At 39.5% G+C, this 19,076-nt stretch overlaps 1 long non-coding RNA gene across 1 annotated transcript in view; it reads right to left on the bottom strand.

The window, feature by feature from the left end:
- Positions 1-17,540, bottom strand: part of LOC136692931 (uncharacterized) — a 46,001-nt gene extending 28,461 nt beyond the window's left edge. Inside the window, exon 1 of the long non-coding RNA XR_010802002.1 lies at positions 17,419-17,540. This is a non-coding gene — a long non-coding RNA (uncharacterized lncRNA). The remainder of the gene's footprint in view (positions 1-17,418) is intronic.
- Between the last annotated feature and the right edge of the window lie 1,536 nt (positions 17,541-19,076).

Genomic DNA, 19,076 nt, shown 5'->3' with positions numbered 1-19,076 from the left:
AGTTCGCAACTCCAGTCTTGTACTGTTAAACATTCTCCTTGCCCTAAGCAAAGGTAAACAGTAACTAATCACATTAACTTATACTCAGTAATACCCAAGAATCATGCCTGATTGGTCTACAATTTAGTAATTCATTTCATTTTTATATATTTTAATTTTATTTTTTTATATTTGACATATTTGCTCAAATCCTTTGCTGATAATTTACAGTCAAGGTTTTATTTATTTATTTTATATGTTGGCATTTAATAGTATAAATGTCTGTCCACAGCCACTCAAGTATCTACAAAACCTAGAAAAGTTAGGATCTGTTTTACTAATTAAATGAAAAAAATATATATATAAAGAATATATTTGCCAATGTGTCCACTGTGCATTTTGTAAATATAAACAAATTCAGAATGTACCTGCAGCACACCCAAAAGAAAGTGGAGACAGAAGCATGTTTACCCCTGTGTACCCCTTCTTCTTTTAATTGTACTGTTTAATGATTTGGGAACTAAGAATACTAATTATTATTTACTTACTTATTATTTGCAAGTTGGATTTTTGCACTTTTTTTTTCATATAAAACATAGTAAAACTCCTGAAGATGAAAAGGGGCTTATGAAACCAACACAGTTTAAAAATCTACAATTATAATAAAATAAGGTACAATAATGTTCCCTAATTAAAAATTACAAATATGTACCCTTAGGGTACCACCACAGAGACAGCCAAAGGTACCACCACAGTGACACATTTCTGACAGTGTACAGTGGAACAGCATGATGAACATTCTGTAATATTTACACTCATATTTCACCCTATCCTAACTTTCTATTGGAGTATGTTGAAGGCATCAAATTGTTTTTATGGACAGCATTCAAATTTGGTATGTGAAAAGACTGGAAATATGTTCTTTGATCTTTTGTCAGTTAAATAAACGTTCAACAGAATTAACAAATCACAGATTCTTGATATTACTGGGTTTTTCAAAGGTTCCCAACATTTCCCGAAACAGTGTTTGTATTTGCAAGCAGGACTGCGTGAGTTATGGGCTGCATTGACATGTGCAACACATGAGGACATCTAAAGGGGTGTTTATGCTCTTTGCTTCTGTGGTTTGTTACGAAGAGAAGTCTTTCAACATTAACTGGAACCAACAGACATAGCTGCCCATGATTTTGCATTATTAAATATATACAATTTTGAAACATGTGTCTGGGTGACCTAAGGACCTTAAGCATATAATAATTAACAGACCTCAGCATCAAACCTCCCTGAAGGCAGAATTATTCACTGAAAACAAATTTTGACTAAGACTTATCAAAATTTAATAATCCATAATTCATAAATGCTCCTCACAGAAATGTTATCCTTGAGTGTAAAATCATACCACAAGTGTAGAACTGCAGTGCCTATTATCACTCAAGTTCAGAAGAAATGTTGGATGGGCAGGTGTCTACAAACATTTGGTCACAGAGTAGTTATGGGAACTCAGCTGTTCATTTTCAAAAGGCTGCGCATAGAATGGGACAGAATGGTGTAGACATATTGACTCATTCTGAAGCTGCATTACATTTAGCTCTATTACTAGCTGTCTTTTATGAAGGCCTTGTTAGAAGTGGGTTGGCAAAAACTTAATGCTCACATGGAAGTGATGAGAATGTAGAAGAGCAACCAAATAATATACAGGTGCTGAAAAAAAAAGAAGAAAAAAAATACGCATGCACTAGTATCCTCAGAACTGCACAGCAGCAAAGAAGAGCACATATAAATATCAATACCTCACAGCCATAATTCGTTTAATGCATATATTTGCTTCACTGGTTAGAAATATTTAAAATGCATGTAGTTTGGCCTCTTTTATGTAGTGAAAGATATCACAGCAGTGCTGATTACAATTATTGAAATAACTCACACAATGGCTTGGTATCAATATGAAAAGTAAATAAAAACTTATTTTTCTGACTGAACGTTGAAACATTGTTGAAAACCTGAACCTAAAGCTAGTCATGGTGCAGCAGAACACTCATTGTGATTGGAATACATTTAGTAGAAGTGTGGAGATAAACATCCACATGCCATTATGTGGAGTCTGCATCACCAGAGCAAACAGTGGACACTGATTGTTCTCTGATCAACATCTGGTACGGGAACCTGATTAAAGTAATGAGTAAATTATGTGGTAAATTTTCAAGATCAAGAAATATGTAGAATGAACAGAGGCTAGTAGAATAGTCTATGTCCATGCTCAGGTAAAATCGTTGTAACTTGGCTAAAATGGCTGAAAAAAAAAAAAGTTTCATAAGTACAATATGGGGCGGCACGGTGGCGCAGCAGGTAGTGTCACAGTCACACAGCTCCATGGGTCTGGAGGTTGTGGGTTCTCCCCGTGTCCATGTGGGTTTACTCTGGGTGCTCCGGTTTCCTCCCACAGTCCAATAACACACATTGGTAGGTGGATTGGCGACTCAAAAGTGTCCATAGGTGTGAGTGTGTGAGTAAATGTGTGTGTGTCTGTGTTGCCCTGTGAAGGACTGGCGCCCCCGCAGGGTGTATTCTCACCTTGCGCCCAATGATTCCAGGTAGGCTCTGGACCCACCTGATTGATATCCACTGAATTGGATAAGCGCTTACAGATAATCGATGAATGAATGAAGTACAAAATGTTAAATAAGTACATATGTACAATAGTAGTAATACAAAACTACTTATGTATTTAGTAACCTACAATACTGAAATACTTAGGGCATTAAACCTGAAGTGTATTTGATTATATTCTTCTACATTTTACATTGTGTATTCTATAATTTGGCTGGTTTTGGTATAAAAGTTAGAACTTTGACAAATTACTGTGCATTACAGATGCTGTCAACAAAAAACTAGCATGGGTAAAACACTAGGAAGCAACTAAATATTAACTGCTAAATATAGCTACATTTGGAACCCTTTACTCATAATATTTGAACAGAAGCATTATGATCTGAAAACATTTAGGAAAATTCTTTCATTCATTCAATCATTCATTCATTAGCTGTAACTGCTTATCCAATTCAGGGTCGCAGTGGGTCCAGAGCCTACCTGGAATCATTGGGCGCAAGGCGGGAATACACCCGGGGGCACCGGTCCTTCACAGGGCAACACAGACACACACATGTTCACTCACACCTATGGACACTTTTGAGTCACCAATCCACCTACCATCCTCACAGACAGTCACCCCGAGCGGGAATCGAACCCACAACCTCCAGGTCCCTGGAGCTGTGTGACTGCAACACTACCTGCTGCGCCACCGTGCCGCCCTACATTCAGGAAAATCCAAAATTATTTTACATAAGTACATACAGCTGGGTAAATGTAACAGATTACTAAGGGTCTTTGCATTTAAGCTATCTAAGCTATCTAACTTGCCAGTAACTTCACTAACTACGCCATCAAGCTTAAAATATTTTACGATAATATTTGCACAATTAGTTTACATATCCAAACTGTGTGTGTATATATACCTATACATCATTGTTCTAAAAGGGTATTTCTATTTATTTATGATGAAAAGACATGATCAGACAAGTTAGGACTTGCCTGTAGGTGGACATGTGCTACCAACCCCTTTTTCCAGCAGTTCAGCTCAATACAAACTGTCAGCAGTCCCCCACTTGTAGTCACACCCAAAATGATGAGCCAGTTAAACAAAAGGAGTTGGGACAGACTGGTAAGGGGACTTTCCGAGGGGGCTACGTTTGGGTGGAGATCAGGAGCATGCCAACATCATGGAGCTCCCTCATGACTTTGTATTAGCTCTAAGCAGGGGGTGGTCCTGTCCAAACAAGAGGAGGACGCACAGGGAGTCATGCGCATGTAGTTTCCTTTCTTTAGCTAAAAAGAAATGCTTCAGACAGAGATACTTTTCAAATTAAACAAGAGACAAAACTCCCATTCATGTCTTCTACAGAAGCTTCTTTATGCTTCAAATAAACCATAATATATAGTCCGCAGACCACAGAAAAATTAACATGAATTTAGGAGACACTTACTGATCTTAAATAAGCTATACCACTTTTAAATACTAATTAAAACATTAAATGTTAAAAAGATTCATACTCACAACCAGAAATTATATTAAAAGTAAACTCTTACGTAATTCATAGAGAAAAAAAAACACATCTTGTACAACCCAAATGTAAAATGAAAAATGATCAAAATATATTGTGTGCCACAACAAATACAGACTGTCTTCAAGTGACAATGCATGGCATACTTTCCATTTCATTTCAATGAGAAATAATGAGATTTACCACCGAATTCAGTAGCTGAAACTTTATGACAACACACAGAGCTCATATGTAGCCCAGTTGGAGCTTCATATGAGCTCAGTTATAAAATGGTAGCACAACACATGACAACAGAGAACTAACCCCTAACTATGGTGAAAACAATTGTAGTTGCTGGAGCACAACTGATCCGTCATGTTGACTCTGGATTTGCCAAGGGCAGAGACGACAATGATTAGTCAGTTAGCAAAAATCAACAGAGCATGAAAACAATGTTGCTTTTCATCGTCCGAAATGTCGTCAGTAATCTGTTTACTCTTAATATTGTAAATGAGTGATAACTACATTAAAAACAAAGCCTTTGTAAATATTAAATACAGACTAATAGGCTTGTATTTTACTGGTTTAATAACTCCTTGCACAGTATATATTGATTTCTGTGAGTATGCAGATGTAGAATGACAGCTGTCTGTTCTCCTTAGGCATTGGTGGCAGTTTTGGTGGATCTGTGACATGTGTCTCCTTTTGTGTTTCTACTCAGGACAGTCTGTCAGTGGGAGTACGTCACAGTGACATTTGGGGGGGTTGGGTGTTGGGCAGACAGGTCACTGCTGACACTCAAACAACAACAACTGTTTTATCACTCTCTGTGCACCTGTTGCACCTTGTCATCAGTGGAATATCTCTTCCTATTCTGTTTAACATGGGGATTCATCGGAACATGTTATTTCATCAACACCACTTTATCAGTATGTCTGGTATGGGATCACACTTGTAGGTTCTGAGAAGATTTAGCCTGTACAATTCACACTTATCACCAGCTAAAATAAAAGCATGGTGTAGTGTGATGTAAATGACTTCTCACTCAGCTCACTGAAACAAGCAAAGTTTCAACTGAAAGTTTGGATTCTAAACTTGCACAAGTGAGCCAAATTAGCTGCTAGTTCTTAATATAATGTGTCGTTCTCTTTATACAAACTTACATGCACATTTTAATATTTGCAGCAATTTTTTTTTATCTTTGTATATATTTCCAACTGTGATTGCAGATTTTCCTATCTATCTCCTGGTCTCCACTACAGGTTTCAGCACATATAGCTTTCCTGTTGTTTCCTGAGTAATCATTTTCAAAGCTTGCAGAGTTAGTGGACCAGTCAGTCCTTCTGGTTACAGAAATGTTAGCTGTGAGATGCTGGCGTGTGTGTTTCCAAGGCTCAGGTAATTGTTGAAATTGAGTTAATGAAGGGTAGTTGTGGTAGTTTTTCATCTACTGTTTGATTTTAATCCAGTAAAATGATGTAATTCATTAAGATCAATTAACACTTTGAGTGACTTGTTTGTAACTGATCATGTATCTAAAGTAAAATTTTGTTTGGATATTTCATTCATTTCAAGCTGTTCTTTGTTATTTTAATATTGAAGCACTGTAGCGAGGTTTAATAGTGACCATGCTTGTAAGGAGGGCGACACAATTAGCTAATTATGTAAAGTTGCTTGAAACTCATAAAACCTAATTTCACTTGCTTTATATTACATGGACATTTTACTACGTAAAGCCAGACTAAAACCTTAGCATACCTGCCTGGAGGTCCAGTCTTCCATCCTATACTGCTATAGTCCTTCACCCAATCCATATTAGTTTATATTAGGCAAGGCAAGGCAAGTTTATTTATAGAGCACCTTTCATACAAGAGCAATTCAATGTGCGTTACAGAAAAAAAAAGTTAAATTAAAAGCAAGAATAAAAAAAAAGTCAATTAAAACAATTAAAATAGTGCAATAAAAGGAAATACATAAAAAGAGTAAAGGAAAACATGATAAAAATGATTAAAACTATTTAAAGCGATACAAGAAAAGAAAAGAACTAAGCCTGCTCAAAGAGGAATGTTTTAAGTTTTGAAGATTTTAAAGTGTCTAAAGTCAGGGCTCTTGTAATATTCACAGTCATTGTCTGTAACTACTTATTCTGTTCAGGATCACGGTGGCACACTTTTGAGACAACAATCCACCTACCAACGTATGTTTTTGGACCATGGGAGGAAACCAGAGCACCCGGAGGAAACCCACGTGGACACGGGGAGAACACAACAAACTCCTCACAGACAGTCACCCAGAGCAGGACTTGAACCCAAACCTCCAGGTCCCTGGAGCTATGTGACTGCGACACTACCTGCTGCACCACTACCTAACTCATATTAGTTTGAATACATTTCTATTTATACCACATTTGTCTTCATAAATTTGCAAGGAGATATTTTATGACCAAAATTTGCTGAACCTAAAAGTCCATCTAAAATACTAACTGACGGCAAATGTTAAGGGTAATGCAGGTTCTTTGAAGAGAAGTGCTGTGGGCTAGGGGAAGACTAGGGGAGGGAATGGGCTTGTCGGTCCATTTTACAGCCTGAAGTAGCCGAGTTTAGCTGTGAGGAGGGGAGTGTACCAGGGTGTGGGAGTGATTGATAGGGAGTAAGAACAGGGAGGTGGAGAGCTGTCAGTCACTACAGTGCCCTGAAAAGGCCTCTAGGCTCACCTTGATGTTTTTGCATTTTCATGCAATTGCCCTCATAATAGGAGGTCAGTGTTGTACACGACAAGAGGAAAACAGAGGCTGATCTGTTAAGATCTTTACTGTTCTTTACAGCGGGGGCTAATTGTGGCAACCTCCTTACATTCATGATCAATGCTGGCTATAGCTCTGCAGTTTTAAAGAGGTTAAACTAGCTTGACCTATCAAATTAAACCTTCAATATCTCTGTAGATAAACAAAGATTCTCCTGCTGTATTCTAATGTAAAATAAAAGATAACAACACAACAGAGGGATTTTTTTTGGCTGACATCATTTTGAGGTTGCCTATTATATCCTAGGCATGTTAACACGATTTGTGGGTTAGTATTTTGTGTAAAAGCAGAAAGAAACTTGATTGACTATCCATAAAATTCAACAATCTCATTTAAAAAAACACTCTAAAGTGTATAGCAGTATGCAAGTTTCAGTTAAAGACTGAATCCATGTGTTATTACACAAAATATCTCACTACTAAGGAGATCCAAACTTTCCTCAAATAACTACAAACAGAGACAAGGTAAAAATCAAGTCTTACACTACTGGTTCTCAGTACTACTGTGTTTTCTCTATTGTAAAATGCCCCAGATTTGGCTTCAGAAAGCTTTGACAATTAGCTCATCTATTAGGGGTAGATTTGACTTGCTTAGACTTGACTGAATAAGAAACATACATCATACAGTGAATTTTCCATGTGCTACACCACTTTATCCAGCCTTGTCCAGAGGAGCAGCTGTTTCAATAGGAACTCCCACCTCGGCCGAGCCTGTTTCCGTTAGTGAACATAAAAAGAGCTGAGCGGAGTTACTCGGGAACAGATCCTGACAGGAATTATTTGGGTTCGCATTAACCAAATAAACAGTGGCCTGTACAGCCGCGGGGGGCTCTCCCTCACTGACCTCGAACGTCTCCAGCTCCCCAGCCCCAAGGGATCATGGGATGGGTCCAGAAAGGCGTGTTGAGGTAGGTCTGCTTATTGTCAGATGGAGGCCTTTCCCACGCTTCAGCTGTGAGTCAGAGCTTACACAGGTCCAAGTGTTGAAAAGCTCCACCACTACCCCCCCCCCCCTCCTTTCCATCCTTCCACAGAACACAGAGCACTAACAGCTTCCTAAGATCTGACTGTGGATGTGCAGCGGTCTCCAGTTATTACTGGCAAAGAAATTTGACATATTGTAAATGTCTTATGGAAATAAAACGGGTCACTCTCATTCAATTCAGATACCTTATAAAAGCAAATGACCAAATATACAAACTTAGATGTATAGGCACCAGTCCTCATGTCTGTATTTATATGAAGCTAACTGGTGGCTGTTCAGATACAAAGACTTGCCTTTTGGCAAAGCCTTCCACCAAGGTGTATTTAGTAACATACCTTGAAAATAATATTGGTATTCATGGGGTTTGGGAAATTAATGCTGCATTGTGGTGCTCAATGTTTTTACCAGGTGGTTAAAAGTGACGTTCACAATTTTAATCAAAAATCCCTTGTTATAAAATTCTAAGAATGTTTCCTTACCATTTGCTAGTTCTCCAATCTGTTTGCACACTCAACACAGGTCTAAAGTGTTAAAGAAGCCCCCGGTGTCAGTAAATGGCTAAAGTGTTCCTGTCCAGTATGCTAGGTACTCGCTTGCTCTCTCTCACTCTCCATCTCTCTCTGGTGACTGAAGAGAAAAGGCATCTGGAGTATTTTAGACAACTGAGAGAAATGCAAATGTTGAAAATCATGAACTGAGGTGAGGATATTGCTCTATTACTGTTGCATATGTAATATTGACTTACTTTTGCTGTTTCAGATCACTTAAGTTGGAAATGTCTCTAAAGTCTGGACAGAGATACCACATAAAAATAAACACAGACCAAACGTTCTACAAAACTACAACACTCAAGTTACAAAAGGGTTTCTGTGATAGTAAAAACTAAGTGCTTCTGTGTATAATAATAATAAATCCTTAAATTTGGATTTTTATCTATAGAAAATACATAATGAGATAATTCACTGACTGAATTTTTTCTAGGAGAAGAGGTAATCATTTGTGAGTTTACCAGCGATAAATATGACTTGTCCACTGTTCAAATTCAATTTGCAATTGGGAATATTGGTGTTTCCCAGTTTCTGACAGCACTCAGACAGAGTTTTTGACTCAGTATTTATAAATGGCCATGGATTCTTGGAGACCAAAACACAGGAATTCAGAACTGTACAAATGTACCTTGCATTCAAAAGTCTGCTGGAAGAAAATGACAATAAATTTATACAGCAAAGCATCACTATGCCATTTGCTGTTTGGACAGGAGCACTGGCGGACCATACCTTCAGCACACAGCCTCATTAAAAATGATTTAAACTTTCCTTCAGCAGCCGACACACCTGCCACTCCCTCTCATTTCTTTCCTTCCTTCCTGATTTTCTCAGTCTGCATGTATCCTTCAACATAGTTTCCCCCCTACCCCTAAGCACTTCTCCCTAGACTGGACAGATGGGGTAAGGAGGTTCCCTGGGCAGGTAGGCATCTCTAGAATGCGTGGGTGGCTTGGGAGGTCTAAGTGTGGGCTGAATTGCGAATAAGTGACTCCCACCCACACCCACGGTGAGGGGCTGGATCGAGTCATTGTCCTCACTCTCCCCGCAGCCATTTCTCCTAGGTTTCAAGGCCCAACCCACCATGCTGAGTGGGCGAATCTTGGGGGTCCTAACGCCTACACACACCTGCAGATGCAGAGGGAGGAGGCACACATGCCTCTTCCCCACCATTCTCTGCATGGACTTTTTGGTTTGAATCCCAAAGATAAAGCAAAGATCTAGGAAGAACAAAAGCTCCAGGACAGATGCTGGACACAAATTTAAACGGGACCATAAAAAAAGGAAACACAGCATCTGCTATCAGCTGAAGACATCTGAAAGAAAGCAGAATCTACCCCATCTAAGTCATTTACACATCATTTTCTTTATTGAACTGGTAGCTACAGTTGCTGTCAGAATTATTCACCCCCCATTGCAAATTACAAAATTTGAGCAGTTTGCAATTAACCAATCAAACCAGACATACATTACAATGTAAATATCTTAACAAGTGGTTTCACCATACTCAATACAAAAAGTCACTTTTAATGACTACTGCAGTCTCAGAAGTATTCAACAAGTATCTATAATACTTTGAAGAGCACATTTTTGCTGTTATGACCTGCTGCATAGCCAGGCACCAGCTTCTGGCAGCATTCCTGAGGAATCTTAGCCCATTCATCTTGGACAATGGCTGTCCATTTACTAATATTATTGGATTTACGTTTTTCAACCACCTTCTTCAAATCCCACTAAAGAATTTCTATGGGGTTCATGTCAGATGAGTGTGACATCTATCCATCCATCCATTATCTGTAACTGCTTATCCAGTTCAGGGTTGCGGTGGGCCCAGAGCCTACCTGGAATCATTGGGCGCAAGGCGGGAATACACCCTAGAGGGGGCGCCAGTCCTTCACAGGGCAACACACATACATTCACTCACACCTACCACACACACTTTTGAGTCACCAATACACACACACATACCTATGGACATTTTTGAGTCGCCAATCCACCTACAAACGTGTGTTTTTGGACTGTGGGAGGAAACCGGAGCACCCAGAGGAAACCCACGCGGACACGGGGAGAACACACCAACTCCTCACAGACAGTCACCTGGAGCGGGAATCGAACCCACAACCTCCAGGTCCCTGGAGCTGTGTGACTGCGACACTACCTGCTGCGCCACCGTGCCGCCCATGAGTGTGAAAACTACACCAAAATTTCCATGATTTATTTTGAAACCAAGGTCTGCTGGATCTGAATTTGCAAACTATGCTTACAACTCTATCAACACCTATGCTATCTTTTGTATTCTTTTCTTTGTTTTGTGTATGATCTCTTCTCTTTACCTTTTGGACAATTTTCCTGTCATATTTCTAACATGCAGTCAAACATCAGTCAACAAACCCCTAGCCAGTCCAGTTATCTGGGGTGTTTTATGTCAAGAACACCTGATGCATCTAATGAAACCCTTGATTAATTGCATCAGGTGAGCTTGAGATAAAACCTGTTCTGCAAATGTGTGGTTTTATGAGGGATTTTATTCAGGGGTGACCTGAGAGGGAAGTACTTATTAAAAGCGGATATATGTGTTGCATTAGGAGAAAACACTTGTTATATTAGCTGTTCTGAGATATTTAAATAGCCTTGTTGGATTGATTTGCTACCAAGAGCAGAGCGTTTGTAAATTTTGCTAATTAACCTAATTTGCAATTTAGGATTATATGATTTTGACTGCAACAGTTCATAAATTGGGGGAAAATATAGCTGTTATTTAAGATAAATATAATTTTATATATGATTTCTACATCTTTTGAGCTGCCTCATATTGTTTGAAGAATTCATGGAGATTGGAACTTTAGAAAGCCAGAGTTACTTTAGAAGTTACTTAAGCAACACTACAAGAGTTCACATTTTATAAAGAAATGCAAATACTGTCTATATTCATAGAAAGAAGCCATTTGTGTCAAATTCATATTTAAGTTCGAACAAGCATTAAAAAGCTTACAGGCTAAAACAGCTCACTTCATTCATGAGTGCACAAACGGCACTCTGTCATTTCAGGCCTTCCCCATTAAGTGCATCTCCCAGAGTGTAATTTCCTGCCCATAAAGAACCCTTGCAGCACTTATGACATGGGACCATGGCAGCCCACAAACACCAGAGCTTGAAGTGTGTTTTAACGCAAGGGACACAGAGGAGCACATATGATTATGTGGAAAGAAATGGAAGAGCTTTAAATCTTGGTGCGAATGGCCTGTCACCACCCCTGTACCATTTGAATGTAGGTCTAAATTACATAGCTGGCCAACAAGTAGGCAATTACAGAGGTGTTAGTGAGGTTATGAGCAACGGCGTGTAGTGTGTGCGATTGCTGCACAGGGCCTCAGGCCTGCAGTGAAGCACATTGCAATTTGCACCTTTGAGTTTTATTCCTCAGACCCTATTTGGCAACGGAACACCCATAGATCAGTGGCTCCCTCCCAAGCCCCAAATGGGAGCAAAATCAAAAAAAGAATGATTTAGACCAGTGGTTTCCAGTTCTGTTTCTGGAGTACCCCTGCCCTGCATATATTAAAGATTTTCCATGTTACCCCACCGACACCAACACACACAATAACACTTAGGAAGGGCTTATTAACACATTAAACTTTGAGGGACATTCTCATTATTGAGATCTTTAGGAACAGTTCTGAACTCTGTTTAAAACATTTTAATTTACAGTATCTCACAAAATGCCAAGAATGTCTCCAGACCTAAACCCTATTGAGCACCTGTGGGGCATTCTCAAACAGAAGGTGGAGGAGCGCAAGGTCTCTAACATCCACCAGCTCTGTGATGTCATCATGGAGGAGTGGAAGAGGTTTCCAGTGGCAACCTGTGAAGGTCTAATGTGAACTCCATGCCCAAGAGAGTTAAGGCAGTGTTGGAGTATAATGGTGGCCACACAAAATATTGACACTTTGGGCATAATTTGACCATTTACACTTAGAGCTGTAATCACTTTTGTTACTAGCGGTTGAGTTATATTCAGGACGGAGCAAATCTACACTGTTATGCAAGCTGTAAACTGACTGTTATTATATTTGATATACATTATACACATATCACTTTTGTAAGATACTGGAACTCTTATTTAATTAAATAAATGTAACTGTTAATGCTCTCAAAACTGGATCACAACCTGTCACGTACTGACAACCAACAGACTTCTAGTCAATTTTAATATTTTTTTTTTATTAATAAAAATATATTTTTCTATATTTCTGGCAGAATTGGTTTCTTGTCGGCTGGTATTAAGCAAAAAAATCTTTCTTGTTACAAGTTCTGACTAAGAATTTGTCACTCACTTATTCATATATTCATTCATTCATGTAACCGTTCCAACCTGCTCAGGGTCGCAGGGTGCAAGGCAGGAACACACCCTGGACACGGGTGCCAATCCATCAGGGCAGAGTCATAATAAATGCAGAGTAAATAATAGTAGATTTAGCAGATGAACAGTAGATAAATCAGGTATATTAAAACAGGGAACCGACCAATATACACAAGCCTGCTCCAGAAATGGGAAAGAAGCATTGATTCTGACTGTATCCAAATTCACCAGGCTACGCGTATCCCAAGTCAGGCAGTTAGGAGAGAAGAGCGTGGAAGTGAGCTGAGGGATTCTGCCAGAGGCTCCGTCTGGGAGCGGAGGCAGGCCGTGTTGGCGCGACAGACAGTGGCGTTATGTGGGCGCTGCCCAGGATCCAGGCTGGGTCCCCTCCACAGGCCAGACGGGGCGAGAGATGTGACGAGGGCGCCCACGCGTGACACACGAGTTTGTCACGGGAAGAGGAGTAGGAGAGAGGTTGCTCTCGTTGCCAAACACAAAGCCTCCAAGGCACATGTCACGCCAGAGAATTGGAGAGGCGAAGAAGTGCCTCACTCTTTCACCTCCTCCTCTCTTCTGCTTATTTCACTTCACATCTATTAGAAAGGCTCCCTCGCCAAACTTGCGCCATGCCAAGTGTCTCTTGATTCAAATCTGCTCACTACAATCTCTACTGATACTCCCAGCTATCCTTGACTGATGGCTGGGTTTAAGGCCGTCTCACTAAGTGGACCTTTATGATCACTTTGCACATCATGGCACAATTCTGCCATTTCCTTTCAAATGATTTATAAACATTACTTTTCAACAACAGAATATCTATGCCCATATATTTCTAATCCAGACTTGTCAGAGCAAGATGTGCAGCAAAAGCTTGAGTTAATATTATACTGGAGTCTTTTCCCATGGTTTATTCTTGCAGACACAGTTTGAGACATTCTGGCAAAATGTAGAGGAATAAAAATACAGGGATTAAATAAAGTTTAGTATATTTTAATTTGATAATTATAAAAGTTAACTCATCCAAAATTTTTCATTTTCAGTCTTACAAATTAGCTTAGCATGCTAAAACTCTGGAGAGAAGTCCTCAGGGTTTTAGTGTTAACTCACACAGATGGGTTAAATACATAAGACACATTTCACTGTACTTAGTAAAAAGGAGAAATAATCGCACACATAAAAGGTCATAGCTAAACCACTACTGGTTCCCTAAAGAAGTTAATTTATTGTACAGTGTATTTGTTGTGATTGAAACATAATATTGTGAAGAAACTATTTGAAGTTTATTAAACCTCCTCATAAAAAAGTAAGTATCTATATTCATACCAAGAATCAAACAATTCTCTGAACCCTGTTGGCTAACACTAACATATTCAGGTCATAAACATGTAATGGCAGGTGTCATATGTATGCTGTCATTCATGTCCACAGCCTACCTGGAATCACAGAGTCCTGGGCAGGAAAACACCCTGGATGGGGCGCCCCTTTACTGCTTATGACACATGCTAATTTTTGCAGTGAATTCTAGTTAACTGTGATGACATCAAGCATCACATTTAATACCACACTTCTAAAAGCTGCTATTGCACATTTACACCAATGCAAAGATTTTAAATATGCAATTATATTTTCCTGCTATGACACCAGCATGTAAGTTATGATGCTATAAGCTGAGGAAGGGAAGCATAGACCCACAAACTAGCTCTTAGTCTTTGTCGATTTAAAACAAGCAAACGTTAGCTTGAACATCACTGAATGCCATTAGCCTGAGGCTCAGGTAAATACGTGTTACCTGGAGCACAGAGCACAATCCCTCTGCCTTGATCCCTCTGGCCTTGCCCAGACCTGTGCCCTAGAGTGACGTGACAAACAGGATTATCCCCTGTCGACAAGAAGCTGATCCGAGCCTGGCCAAGCCCCTTTGCTCCTGTCTATCTTTTATTTTGGGGAGGTTTGTGGTGGAGAACACTTCTGTCTTGAGCAGCCCCTCCCCTGCTGACCGCAGCTCTAATCTGTCAGAAAGAGCCACCGTTCTCCGCCTTCTTCACAGGCCGGCATTAGCCTAATCCACTGGGTGCATGGCCCATGCCAATGGAGCTCCAGCAGGGCCTGGGCCGGCAATGTTTACCCTGCACATCTGAGTCAACAGCAGCACAGAGACATGCAGACACACTTTCATCTCATTAGACCTCAGCTAGGTTTGCCTTTACCATTAACAAGGCAGGGCCTCTGTAACAGAGGCTTTACTGTGGTAACACACATTGCATATACAGTATGACATGGAATAGGAGAAAATGTAGTATATCTGCAGCTGGAGCACTGCATCTACAGGAGTAATGTAACATATCAGCAGCAGATGCCGTTTTTAAACCACTTACATTTCAACCACTGACTGAATTCATAGTAATGGAATACATTTTTATGGTTAAAAGCTGTATAATAAAGCTAGAGGTCTGGGAATCATGTAGTAATTAAATAAGAAACAAGAACATAATATAATTACGTTTTGTGGTTAAAAAGCATTTAATTCTTCCACAGAAATACTTTGAATGAAACCCAGTAAGTATTTAGCCATTGATTCTACGTTGAAATAAAGTAACTGACTGTTGTCCAATCAACGTTTTCTTAAGGTTGAAGATGAAAGTTGAAAAGACGACTAACAGAGTAACATTAAAGACGTTCTTTTGGACGTCCATTGATGTTGTTAACTGGTCTCGGATTAACAGACTTTAAAATGCATTTTGGACACCCACTGGCATTATTAACTGATCAAAACTGAACTGACTTTTTGGACGTCCACTGGTGTTTGAAATATGGCCTTGATGGACTGACTATTTTTAGACATATTTTGAACGTCCAGGAACGTTTCTTGTTTACTGAGAAGGCTGGTTCATTTATTTGAACTGAACAAAACTAGTTACTTTATTTGTTACATTAATTCATTTTGTATTTGAACTGAAAAAATCATAATGTAATTATTAATAATAATGTATGTAGAGTGAAGATTTATCACATTAATGATGACAAAGTGCATAGCCTGGGCTTAAGAACAGGTATTATCAAAAAGAGAATACTGTTACAATATGTAATATTTGTTTGTCAAAACTGAAAGAAGTCACATTACAGATCAAAGAGGGAAAAAATCAGCTAATGTATACTGTCCTTCTGCTCTTGCAAGTCTGTACTGATTGAAATATTATTTCTAAATTCACTGCAGATTTGACATGAAATTTCTAGACCATGTTAGATCACTTAACATGTCAACATCTCAGACACATAAGCTCAAATAAGAAAGTCCTGCTAGTTACCTGAGAAACATTATAGCAGCTCACTCATTATAGGATCTGTTCAATGCCAAAAGTTAGTGAGTGGAAGGACAGAGCTATGACTGAATACACAGCGATATGGACCGATATAAATCAAGTGAGCTGGCAAATCACAGGGCGCTCACAGGCAAGTCATGGTGGAGATCACTAGAGTGGCACAGAGCTCAAGGAAGAGGCACAAATCAAGTGAGTGGAAAGAGGCTTGTTTGAAAAATAAGTTTCAAATTTCAGTTTTGATGTCATTTATAATTTCAGACATTTATTTAATCTTTATTTAATTTTATTCAAATCCGTCTCTATAATGTAGAACATATTTTTATCATCGCCTTCTGATCAACTTCCCTATGATTCCCCTTTTAATGTAAACATGCTTGCAATCATCAGATAAATTCACTGGAACACAGCACAGCCCACATTATGAAATGCTCATTCACAAATTTCATGCAATTACATATTTCATCCAGAGAGGTCACCAATTCCCCAAACCTGCTACACTTAGCTACACAGTGTACTACACAACTTTAAATCAAGTAGGCTATACCACATCCCAACGCTTATAGTATATTCATTCATTCATTCATTCATTATCTGTAAGCGCTTATCCAGTTCAGGGTCGCGGTGGGTCCAGAGTCTACCTGGAATCATTGGGCGCAAGGCGAGAATACACCCTGGAGGGGGCGCCAGTCCTTCACAGGGCAACACAGACACTCACTCACACCTACCGCACACTTTTGAGTCGCCAATCCACCTACCAACGTGTGTTTTTGGACTGTGGGAGGAAACCGGAGCACCCGGAGGAAACCCACACGGACACGGGGAGAACACACCAACTCCTCACAGACAGTCACCCGGAGCGGGAATCAAACCCACAACGTCCAGGTCCCTGGAGCTGTGTGACTCATTGTACAATGCACTTGTATAAGAAATTCAAAACTCAGCAGAGTTTAACAAACCTGAAGTGTTAACTTAAGTTCATTTACCTGAACTTGCCACAGCTGAAGAACACATCAAACCATAGCAGGTAACGTTGCTGAATGATTTCACTTTAGTTTATCATAATTCACCTCTGTTTATCTTAGTTAATCCACGTCATCTTAACTAATCGACTTCCGTTTATCTCAATGAATTCACTCAGTTTAACGCACTTCAGATCAGTGTATTCAATTCTGTACATCTTATTGTACTGAGTTCAATTTAGCTTTGACTAATTTGGTTAAAACACTCATTTTGAACAAGGTCTCGTTCAGTAGAACACTGGTCTAAACGCTGAGAGAGACTAGCCTCGGCCCGGATTCATTTTCACGGGAAAACTGTCAGCTGAACTCACCAAAGCTGTAGGAGTCTGTGGAGAGGCCCAAACTGGACCCTTTTGTGTGTAAAGGCAATTCAGAGTCCATCTCGCCCTCCTTCTCTGAGCGGATACTTTTTGCACGGACGCTGCTGTAGATCCAGCCTCGAAGAGTCAATAGCTCCCTCTCGCGATGAGATTGAGGACAATTCTCCCTGCACGTGAACCAGGAAAACTCAATAGCTGATTAGTGCTGATCGGATGTAAACGGTGCCGCTGATACAAATACCTTAATCATTCACTCAGGCATGCTCCCACAATTCTGAAATTTAACTAAATGCAAAATAAAAAATGTGATCTTCAATTCAATATTTTCCCAAAATAAGAAAAACGGGGGTAACACAGAACAATGAGAGCTTTTGCTTAAATCACTTTCTGCTCAGACAGACCCCCTGAGAAAGAACTCAGGAATCTCACATTCATTTTTAGAAAAGACTACAGTACACAGTCTCAGATATGACCAGCCATCTCACCTTTACTTTTTCTTTACTGTGACTCATGTCTCCTTTTTTGTGTGAAGAAAATTTAAGAAAAGCAGTGTTAAGTCCTAAATTTTCCTCTGGGTTCAGTTAACTAACACACTTCAGTAATTAAGAACAGTTTCTGTACATTCAAATTCAGTTGAAATACCATGAGATTAAGAACTTCTACTTTCTTTGTCTGAAATCAATTGATTGCATCATACTTGTATTGTCTAAACGATTGTTTCCCGTGTTTCTGTTAGTATAAAATAATATAGAATCATTACATTAAACATGGTAAAAGAAAAAAAAAGCTGATGCCCATTCCTTGCTCTCCAGCGGTGTAATCTGAATCAGTGATGAATCAGAACATGACTTTGTGCAGACTCAGCAGCAGGTTGCTCATGTCCAGGCCGTTTCAGACTCCAGAGCTAGTAAGTTTTGGCTGCAGCACACGTTCCTTCTCTCCAGAGCCTGGATTGGGTTGCCGTCACAGTGGAGTTCTGCAGATTGAGCCAACAAACAGAACCTGCCATAAGAGACTTTCTGGAACATGCTCATGTCAGAATACCACAAGTATGAAAGAGTAAAGATGTTCTTGAAAAGAATGGCTTATATCAAGAAAATCAAAAATGATCAGATAAAGATGAAAGGGTATTAGAAAGACAAAGTGCCCTTAAAGTCACAGATCGACTTGTAACAATTGCCCTACCATTAAACTAAAGCATAATATACAGAACTACACAGAAATTGTAAGTTTGTTTGTGTTTTTAAGAACACTACATCTGATAGAATAAGTGTGTATTCACATAAAGGCAAGAAAGTGCAATATTATTTCTGGCTTCCACATTTGTCTGTTAAGCTCCACACTCAGTTTAACACAGTGAAGCATACATTCGCATAACCAGATATTGATGATGATGTTAAAAAGGAATAAAACTGAATACACAGCAGGTAGTGTTACAGTCACACAGCTGCAGGGACCTGGAGGTTGTGGGTTCAAATCCTGCTCCGGGTGACTGTCCGTGAGGAGTTTGGTGTGTTCTCCCTGTGTCCACATGTGTTTCCTCCGGGTGCGCCAGTTTCCCCCCCAAAAACATGTGTTGGTAGGTAGATTTGTGAATAAGTGTCCATAGGTGTGAGTGTGTGAGTGAATGTGAATATGTGCCCCCTCCG

The sequence above is a fragment of the Hoplias malabaricus genome, chromosome 3 (genome assembly GCF_029633855.1).
Source record: "Hoplias malabaricus isolate fHopMal1 chromosome 3, fHopMal1.hap1, whole genome shotgun sequence".
Classification (NCBI taxonomy): domain Eukaryota; kingdom Metazoa; phylum Chordata; class Actinopteri; order Characiformes; family Erythrinidae; genus Hoplias; species Hoplias malabaricus.
Note: the sequence above shows the minus strand (reverse complement) of the source record. Positions and strands in the feature narration are given on the sequence as shown.